Source organism: Zosterops lateralis (genome assembly GCF_965231275.1).
Source record: "Zosterops lateralis genome assembly, chromosome: 2".
In the NCBI taxonomy this organism is placed as follows: Eukaryota; Metazoa; Chordata; class Aves; order Passeriformes; family Zosteropidae; genus Zosterops; species Zosterops lateralis.
In genome coordinates, this window is record NC_139763.1 from 3787767 (window position 1) to 3798602 (window position 10836).

Genomic DNA, 10836 nt, shown 5'->3' on the forward strand with positions numbered 1-10836 from the left:
ACTCTGTGTTCTCTGCCACCCAGCATCAAAGAGGCTGTTGAAAGCAGCCTGGCTGAATTCTTCACCTTCTTCAGGACATGCCTCCCCGTGCTCCCAGCTGCCAGCTTTCCTCATGAGACAGCAGTCAAAATAAAGTCTTGCAGTTGGCACCTACCCACGGCTGGCATATCACCTCTAATAACAGAGTTTGACTTCAAAGTCTTCTTTGCTTTTTTTTTATTATTATTTTTATTTTTTTAAATTAAAAACAGAAAAAGGAAAAAGTAGGATTCCATCCCAAGTAAAACACCACCTCTGGGCTGGGAATTCTGTGAGCTACAAATGTGTAGTGTAGCTCAGTGTCCAGGGGACTTTTCTGGGGAACATCTGTCAGCTGCTCCTTATTCTCATACTCACCTTAGGACTGAGCTGTCAGCCACAGCTGGATACAGATGAGGAGTGAGGATGAGGCAGAAGATGCATCGTTTATCCCAGTACTTTATCTCCATCAGGGGCAGGAGAATTGAGCAAACCTGGCCACTCTCTGCTGGTGGTTCCCCAAGTGAACCCCCATCCCCTCATGGTGCTCAGCCTCTTGGAAAGGGACACCCTGCCTGTTCCTCTTCCTTCTAAATTTGGGATTTCTTGCCTTGTCCAGCCTAAAAGGAAGGAGCCCCCTTGGCCACTCTCTACTGACTTGTCCTCAAGCACTGGAGGCCAGCACCTCACCCAGGCTCTGAGGTGAGGGCACACTGATGTCATGCTCAGCAGCAAAACAAAGCTGTTTTTTCTGTACCCTTATGCTTTTTTGGCTTTTTGGCAGTCCCTGCACACTGAGCTGATGACTTCAGAGAGTTGTCAGTGATCCATTTCCTGGTAGCTCTGGTTTCCAAGTTTAGCATCAAACACACTCAGGGTGGGTTATTTTTCCTTGGGTGGAGTTCTTTAAATTAACCTTCACCGAGGCTCACCTGCCACCTTCCTGTGTGTTGTGAGTTCGTCCTGGAGTTCCTCACCAGCACTCTGGCTTTTGGCTACTGAAACTACTCTGCATTATCTGCAAACCTGGAGGTTTCTCAGCCCTGGATTTCTGACCCTTCTGGCTGTTAACATGCCAAGAACCAAAGGGATGAATGCAAGATTCAACCTTTCTTCTATTTCTAGTTCTCATCTCTTCCATGGCTTTTTTGATGCTCTTTCCAAGGATGGCCCAAATTTTGATGGGGTAAAGACTTGCCAGACCTTGGCCATGTGAGTTTATCTTGTGTCTCATGTCTTTTTTTTTTTTTTTTTTTTTTTTTTTTTTTTTTTTTTTTTTTTTTTTTTTTTTTTTTTATTATTTTATTTTATTTTATTTTATTTCCCTCCTCTGTGTGAAGTGGAGCCTGAGTTGAACTCCCTGTGCTCACAGTCACCATGTGACTGCAGCAAGGTTCATATGCCAGACATGTGAATGTTCAAAAGGCTCAAGAGGGAATCAAAGGTGTCCCTGTAAGGCAGAAGAATGAAAAAAAAAAAAGTCAGCCTAGGGTTCACAGCCTTTGGGAAAGGTAGAGCCAGGATCTCATGTCCAGCGTGTGCCATGTGATGTGCACTCTGCAGCCACACAATAAGAGAAGTTATTAAAAATAAATGAGATCTGCTGGTCAGTAACAGCAGAGTTTGCTCCGTGCAAATTGAGATTTTTCAAGTGATAAGCTTTTGGGTATGAATAAAAGAGTTATTAAGTAATTCTGTGCTTTGGGGAAGAGGCATCAAAGCTCGAGGTTTTTCCTCCTTCTGCCTCTTGGCATTTATAATGAGGTGAATGATGAACTCAACAAAATATGAGTAGCAAGTATAACAAATGTAATGAAACCTCTGCACATACAAAATACGGAGAGTTGTTTGAAGATATTTTTCCCAAGTGCTGTGCAGATAGCTAGAAAAATTGTCCAAAATTCCATATATAGAATGTTTACCATGGTTTTCTGCATCCTGACCTAAAATCAGGGAGCAAATGCAAAAGTCCTGATACAATTCCTCCAAAGCCTGCACACCCCAAAACGGTTTGTTCTTTATTATCTTCCACTATGAGCAGAGCCATAGGGGAAAACAGGTTTGTCTATGTATTCCTTGGGCTCTGGAGAGGGAAATCCAGAGCTCAGAGGGAGGTGGGCAAGCTGAGCCAAATTGATGTGGTTTGGAAATGGAGGGAGACCCCACCCAGAGTGTGTATCAGGGTTGGCTCACCCCGCTCTCCTGATCCCATCCCAGAGGCCAAAGACAACACACAGAGGGGTAAAACCTGCAATTCCTCTGGGAAGCTGCTGGCTACGTCCTTCCTTTCTGGAAAACCAGGGCTGGACTCATCCTCCTGAGGCCAAGGGGGGCAGTGATGGAGTGACAGCCCCTGGCTCTGTGCACAACTCACTCACCTGCCTGGTGAGATCTGGGGTGGGATTGCTCTGCCACAGGGAGATTTCCAGAGCGCATCTCCCACCTCAACCATCTGAGTGAAGTGCAGAAAGGAAGGAAGGAGTTTTCCATGAAATTGTTGCAGGTTAAAAGTCAGGTGCACTGAGCATAATTCTCCTTCATCTGGTTGTTTGAACCTGGGATAGTGGGAGGTGTCCCTGCTCATGCAGGGGGTTAGAGCTGGATGAGCTTTAAGATCTCTTCACACCCAAATCATTCTGTGATCCTTAGGCTAAAGAAATCCATTCCTGCTTGGCTGCCTGTCTTTGGCCTGCTGTATCTTGAATCAAACTTCATTTCTTTGTCTAACTTTTTTTTTTTCCTCCTGACAGAAGGCAAAGAACAATCCAGCAGATGCAGTTCTCCCATTTAGCTTCCTGCCATTCACAGGGAGCTCTTGTTCTCTCACAGGATGGGGGTTTTTTTGCCCTGTGGAAGAAGAGGAGCTCTTCCAAGAGAAATATCATTCCTCCTACATGTCTTTGAACAGACCTGTTTGTTTGTTTTCCCCATCCTGAGTGCCAGCCCCGGGAGATGCCAAGAACACTCATCTTGCTGAAGCCAGGAGTGAGTCCCAAATCCCCTTCTCCCACAGTGCCCATCCCACAGCCAGCCCTCCCTGGAGCCAGCAGGGACATCTCTGCCTAAGGATGGGCTGGTTTGGAACAGCTTCCCCAATGTCCTGTGCACAACACTCCCTTTCTTCCTCATCAGGGCTCGATGTCTGCTGGTTTCTCAATTTTTTTCCCTTTTTTAGAAGACATAAACCCATTGTTTTTTATGCAGAGAAAATTCCACTTTCTCCTCAAGGGGCTTTGCCAGGTTCCAAAGGCTTGGGATGTATCTTTTCCACAGGCAGTGCCTTCCAGAATTCAGAGGTCTCTCCTTCTCTTTTTTGTGCACATGAGCACTTTTCATTCCTTGTCTTTAAGCAATCTCTAAAATCCCCAGCTAAGCCCAAAGCTGTGATTGAGTCCTCATCCCATGACTGTGACAGGGAAAGGAGATTCCTGGTAGTGAGGAGTGGACAGTGAGGCTGATGCCTGCACAGCTCTCCCCGTTTCCCTTCCCAGACTTGAATATCTCCAGCCTGAAGCAGCTCATGAATGGGGGATTTTCCATTCCCCTTGCAGGATCCCTGTGCAGACATCACCCAGGTACTCAGTCAGTGCTCTTTGGTCTCGTGGGGGCTTCTATGGGGGGGGGTCAGCATGGGCAGCTCTCTGTGGTGGCCTTGGATGTTTTCCAAACCTTGAGGACTCCAGTGCCAACCTGTAGGTTGAGGGAGCTGATCCTCCCCCTCTACTCTGCTCTTGTGAGACCCCACCAGCAGTTCTGCATCCTGGTCCAGGCCTCCAGCACAAGAAAGAACTGGAACTGTTGGAATGAGGTTGGAAGAGGCCACTAAGTTGATCTCCAGGCTGGGAGAGCTGGGGGTGCTCACCTGGAGAGGAGAAGCTCCAGGGAGAGCTCAGAGCCCCTGCCAGGGTCTAAAGGGGCTCCAAGAGAGCTCAGAGGGACTATTTTGGAGGATATGGAGTGACAGGACAAGGGAGAATGGCCTTCAGCTGAAGGAGGACAGGGTTGGATGTGATATTAGGAAAAAAATTCCTCCCTGTGAGGGTGAGCAGGTCCTGGTACAGGGTGCCCAGATTTGCTGTGGCTGCCCCTGGATCCCTGGCAGTGCCCAAGGCCAGGTTGGACATTGGGGCTTGGAGCAGCCTGGGACAGTGGGAGGTGTCCCTGCCCATGGCAGGGGTTGGAATATGATGATCTTTAAGGTCCCTCCCAACCCAAACCATTCCATAATTCCATGAAATGATCCCTGCCAGAGGTAACTCCAGCACTTGGGCAATTCTGACCATCATTGTGTGAGTTTACCCAGCTCAGCCACGTGCGGTGACTCATTCAAAAAACACCAAAAAACCTATCAGTGGGGACCATAGAGTTCCATCCCTGCTCCATCTCTCCATCCTAAGTGAGCAAAGCTTTCTGCCAGCAGGAGAAAAATGTTTATGGGAAGCGGGATGGTGCTGGCAGCTCTCTGCAGAGCACAGCAACCGGAAAAGCCAGCACGGAACAGCCTCCCAGGGAAGAGCTTTCCACTGCACAGAGACTGGGGCCCGAGATGTTCATGTTTTATTACATCCATTTTTCTCCAAGAAATATTAAAATGCTCTCACTCTTTGAAGGGAAGGGGGGGAAATAAAGCGCAGGAGGTGCCGAGCTGTCCCTAAGCAACCTATCCAATAAAACAATAAACTGTTTGCAGGCAGAATGGCTTTAAAAGGACCCACAGCACTTTTCGGGCTGTCAAGGGAAGAATAGGAATGGAAATGATTCTGAAAATTATTAGTAGTACCTTAACAACAGCCCTTTAATAACTCCCACAGAATCTTCTGTCACCGGCACAGCTCCATGCCAATTACTGGCCCTGCATTTCCCTCTGCTTGAGAGGGATTTGCAGAGGATCCAGCTGAGATCTGAGTGAGATTCTGCTGCTGTTGCAAGTCCCCACTGCAGCAGCAGAGGTGGTGTTGGGTGGAGGTTCCCCCCAGCTCCCCAGAAATAGAGTTTAAACGTGGCTCAGAAAAGGAACTGGGCCCTGCAGCTGTATTCCTGCAGTTTCTTCACTGCAGGGACTGACTTCCCTTGCAGGAGGATGGAGTGACAGGACATGGGGGGAAGGCTTCAAGCTGAGAGAAAGTAGGGTTAAACTGAATATTAGGAAAAAAATCTTCTTCCCTGTGAGGGTGGGGAGGGGCTGGGATGGAATTCCCAGATTTGCTGTGGCTGCCCCTGGATCCCTGGCAGTGCCCAAGGCCAGGTTGGACATTGGGGCTTGGAGCAGCCTGGGACAGTGGGAGGTGTCCCTGCCCGTTGCAGAGGGTGGAATTGGATGACTTTTAACGTCCCTTCCAACCCAAAGCATCATGATTCTGTGGGTCTCACATTGCTCATAGAGGCTCTTTTTGCTTTGAAGTCCAAGATTGTGCCAGTGGAGGATCTGCAAACACTAAATGCAGGGAGAAGGGAGAATGTGGCTTCTGCCTCATCACTGCAGCCTGGCAAAGACTTTCCCTGCCCTGTTGCCACCACTTGACTCCTCATGTCCTACAATGTTCTTTTTCTCCCATTTCTGGACAGCATGGGAGGGGCTGGGAATGCCAGTGGAAAGAGGGTCATGATCTTTATTGTTCTTTGTTCCTGTGTGTGGGAGGCAGGAGAAATAAAGAGAGCTGGTCCTTAGCAGCCTCTTTGGCCTGGCTATAAATCAGCTCCATCCAGGAAACACCCAGAGCACCTTATCAGTCCCTGACAGCCAACCCAGCTCCCCCCTGCCCTTCCTGAGGACAGGGACTGTTTTTGGCTGCTCTGAGCTCCCAGAGCTCCTGGAGGACTGTGCAGAGCCTCTGTCTGCAGGGAGGGAAACAATCACATCCTAAAGCAGGGTTTGAATATCGAGTGGGACCTGCATCCTGGAGTGACTCTGCTCCCAGGATGGGATAAACAGAGCTAGGGGATGCCACAGGAAATACTGCACTGCTGCTTTTCTGATTCATTCTCCCACCTAGAAATGCCTAAAGTTAAAATAACTTCAGCTTTCCTTTTGTGCCTGGAATAGGAAGGAAGAGGGAGCATGAACTGGCACATAAAGTGTCCCTGTGGATACTTTTCCTCGCTCTGCCCCTGAGGTTTTATCTGTGGATGGGACAACCCTTCATCCCTTTGGATTTCAGGGCTGGCTACCAAGGCACCATCACCTGCAGATGGAGAAGAGCAGTGCTGGTCAGCCCTGCCCCCCAAAAATAAATAGAGGAACAGAAAGTGGTCCCCGGGGTGAAGTCATGGGTGATAACAGTGAACACAGAGTTCTCCACTGGGTTATGAAATCCCAGCTGAGCTGCTAGGAAAGGGGTTTAATGTTGCAGCACAGCCTCTAACACACTCAACACTGCTGCTTTACTATTAAAAACCGAGGAAGTTTGCAACAGAAAACCACACTTACAAAATGTGGGAGAAGATTACATCACTGTATTGTAAATGTCCTCACTATCCTGGCTTTGGCAGGCTTGCATGTCAGGAACAAGTGCTCAGCTCTTGAGCAACCATGTGTGTCAGCACACAGAAAACCTGGCTAGACAGTCAACAGTGTCACAAGGAGCAGCTGCTTATAACATTTTAAGGTTTTTTTGTGTTTTTTTTAATTGTTTTAAGGCTTTTCTTACCTGTAGTGTCAGGGTGTTTTTAAAAGCAGCACTCCCGGGGAAGATGCTTTGTGAGGAGGAGACCTTTTTTGGAATATTTATCTGTCAAAAAAATTTGCATGTGAAACCAGTTTAGATGATTCAGATTTGTGGCAGACTTGTCCCTGTTTCAACTGGGGGGAAAAAACCACCATAGAGGATGTATTTGTAGTCTTCTGTTTCAAAATGTTCTACTGAAAGATCTGCTTTTTCATCTCAACATTTCTGCCCCCACTCCTGACTCTGCCCAAAACGAGAACTGAAAACAGAACATCCCATACTTTCTGGGGATTTATGAATGAAAAGTTTTATCTGGTCAAAAGGAAACTGTGTGTTTGGGGGTGGGGGAAAAATACCATCAAAATAACACTGGGGAAAAAAAAAAAGTTTTAAAGCTGGTGTTTTAAACTAAGAGCATTTGATGTTTATCACCCTTTCATTTGAATTACTTAGGAGTGCTTTAAAACCAAGATAAGGTGGTTTACATATTTCCCTTGCATTGAGATAGGCTGTTTGTGCTTGCAATGTACAAAGCAGTTTAAGCTTTACATTTTAATGTGACATATTTATGGGAAATAAAGAAACAAACTACTTGCATCATCATCATGTCTTCAATTCTAATGCAAATTGCCTTTCCCACTGATGGAAAAGACAAATAAAACCAAGGCTCGATCCATGGAAGTCCTGACAACATCTCCCTTCCTTGGCTGTATTCATCTTTCTCCTCTCTCAGGATATAAAATCAGTCCTTGTTACAAGTCCCAAGTCTGGACAAGGCCTGAATTTCTATGGAGAAAGACAAACAAACACAGAAAAATTTCATTTAGGGAAGTAGTCTGTTCTTTGGTTGTTTGCTTGTTCCAAAGGAAATAAACAACTGTGTAGCAATTTATAAGAAAACCTCAGCAGGTAGCAGGAGAGTTTTAATTGAGTTTTCTCCTTAGATCTGCAGAGAGCTAAATCTGCTTTTTAACTTTGTGAGTCAGGTTTGTGATTATTTTATTATTGGTATCTTCCTATTTGAATCTTCAGGTGGAATCATTAAAAATTCCTATTATTATCCATTAATTCAATCCCATTAACAAAGCATTACCAGCTGGAAAATTGTCTGTATTTGGATTCAAAGGCAAGGGTGAACTCACAGTTACAAACATTTTTAGCATTTTCCAGGTTTGGAAAGTTTATCAGCCTGGAAAACATCCCATTCCCAAAATGAAACACGCCGTGACCAAACAGAACCAATTCTCAGAAATATTTGTGAAGTTTGTGTTCCAGCCTGGAACTATCCAGACTCCTGGATATGGCAGGAGAGGCCACCTCAGGGAGTGCACAAAGCTCAGAGACATCCAAGGGCTTCCCTGGGGAACATTTGAACACCTCCAGGGATGGGATCTCCACCACTTCCCTGGGCAGCCCCTTTCCAATGCTTGACCAGCCCTTTCTGTGAAGAAATTCCTCCTGAAATTTCTCTCTTGGGAGGGAAACTAGTCTGGTGCAGAAAACTCAGCCTTGTGGGTTGTTTCTGAGCGCTGCTAATCATCAGGGAAGGGAACAGAGAGGACAGACTCCTGATACAGGGACAGCTGGGGAGCTGAACTCCATAAACTCAAGATAACTGAGTGTAAAAACATAAAGCCTGCGGGAGAAAAAAGTAGGCTAGGGAGGAAAAAATTTTGACCACGGTGATGTTTCTTTCTAGAATAGCTGTGCATAATACAAGAATTGTGGAATGGTTTGGGTTGGAAGGGATCCTAAAGATCATCCAGTTCTGACTGAGTGAAGGGAATCATCAGGCTGCTCTGGATCATCCATCCTGGCCTTGGACTCTTCCAGTGATCCAGGGGCAGCCACAGTTTCTTGGGGCAACCTCAGCACCCTCACAGGAAACAATTCCTTCCGAAAACCAAATCTAACCCTGCTCTCTGTCAGTGTGAATCCATTCCCCCTCATCCTGTCACTGCAGGCTCTTGGAAATAGTCTCTGTTCACAGGATGAACTCCCCATAAACACTCCTGAGCCATATGGTAAAAAGTGTATCTCTGGAAAATGCATGTCTAATGATGGAGTAGCTGAGGAAGATTCAGCAAAACTCAGTGTGTAAAAATTAAAGCCAGATATGAGTGTTCTATGGAAAATAAGCACTTTTTTTACAGTGAAGAAAATTAACCAATGGAAACAACACTTCATGTTGTGTACTGCATTCTTCACCTCTAGAAATGCCATCATCAACACAGGAAGGGGTTTTTTCAGCTGATGTGCTCAGGCTCAGATGAGAATCAGTTCAAGGAAAATTCATTTCAAGGAAACCCAAGAGATGACGTGATAGGTCTGACATCAGATCGTGAGATCAGGTTGGCCCATTTGTTTCTCTTTGAGCAGGAAAAGCCCCCAGCCAGCCCTGGGACTGTCTCTGAGCTTTGGCCTTTTATGGAGTGACAGTGACACAACCTACAACCCTTCAACAGGAGCCTGAATTTATGGAGCATTTCTACAATAAAACGCAAGGCAGAAATACCCCCTCACCCTTTCTTCTGCTGTTCTCTCCCCGCACCCAGCACAGCTTCTCTGATTCCACTAAATTTTTTTCTCACCAGAGGCTTCAGCTTGGAATGCAACTTAATGGAGCTCTGCTCGTGCAAATGCCTGGAAAGACCTTCCATAAACTGTTCCTACCAAACATCCAAAGCAATGCCCAAACATGCAGATCTCTCGCTGTTGCTCAAGATCATTTGACGTCTCATTAAAGAGACGCCGCTGCTTAATCCTCATTCTTTCCATGCCTCGAAAAACAATGACATTTCAAGGAAAAAAAAGGGGGCAGGTTTTGTTTCTGGAAGTGTCTGTACTCTTTCAGTTTCCTGTCGAGTTTTACGGTGGCCTCACCCTGAATAGGTGCAACTTCGGGGCTGCGCAACTCTCTGCCCGCAGCGCTGGATTTCTGTGTTTGGGACGTGTATCACACACAATTACAGCACAACCACTGGACAGGGGAGTGCTGCTGACACTCTGCCAGGCTGAGACCACACATTCAGTGGCTCCTCTTCCAGGAGCCAGCTGCCTGATCAGCTCTGAGCTGCAGGGCTTACACTTGTGGACGAAATTATTAGTGGGATAATGCACATACCTGGCTCTAAACCAAAATCAGTCCTCCAGCCAAGCCAAACCCAGCACTTGGTGCTGGATGGGAATAAGCAGCTGGTTTTGGTGCTCCAGCCTGGCAGCAGGTTGAGCTCAGGGCTGGATGGAGTGTTTTTTTTTTTTTCTGGGAGCAGTGGAGTTGTTAAGGGACTCAAAGCTGTCGCAGAGGATGATCAGGAGCCAAGTGTATGAAATTCAGCAAAGGAAAATGTCAGATTCTGCACAAATTCTGGGGAATGAGATGTTGAAGAGCAGTGCCATGGAAAGGGTCCTGGGGGTTTTGGTTGATGGCAAGTTGGATCAGCCAGGAGGGACATCCCTGTCATGGGGGCACCAGGCACAGCATCACTGGCTGGGACAGGGAGGAATTGTCCCACCCTGCTCTGGGCTGGGATGGCCTCACCTTGGTATTGTCAGCAGGTTTGGGCACCAAAATATAAGAAAGACATGAAATTATTAGAGAGTGTCCAAAGAAGGGCAATGGAGGTGGTGAAAGGCCTTGAGGGGAAGCTTTGTGAAGAGCACTTGGTCTGTTCAGGCTGGAGAAGAGGAGGCTGAGGGGAGACCTCACTGCAGCCACAATTTCCTTGTAAGGGCAAAAGGAGGTGACAGTGGTGACAATGGTGACACTGACAGGACCCAAGGGAAGGCCTGAAGCTGAGTCAGGGCAGGTTTAGGTTGGATATCAGGAAAAAGTTCTTCACCCAGAGGGTGGTTGGGCTCTGGAACAGGATCCCCAGGGAATGGTCACAGCACCAAGGCTGACAGAGCTCATGTTTGGACAACGCTCTCAGGCACAGGCTGTGGCTGCTGGGGATGGTCCTCTGAAGGACCAGGAGTTGGACTTGTGGGTCTCTTCCAACTCAGCTTGTTCTATGATCCTGTAATGTGTGGAAACCCCCATCTCCATCCACCCCTGTGAATTACTCACCCTCCAGACACTCAGGGAATTTGCAGGTGCTGCGAGGAGCAGGCAGATTGCCAGCTCCAAACCCTTGGGTATGGCACCATTGCC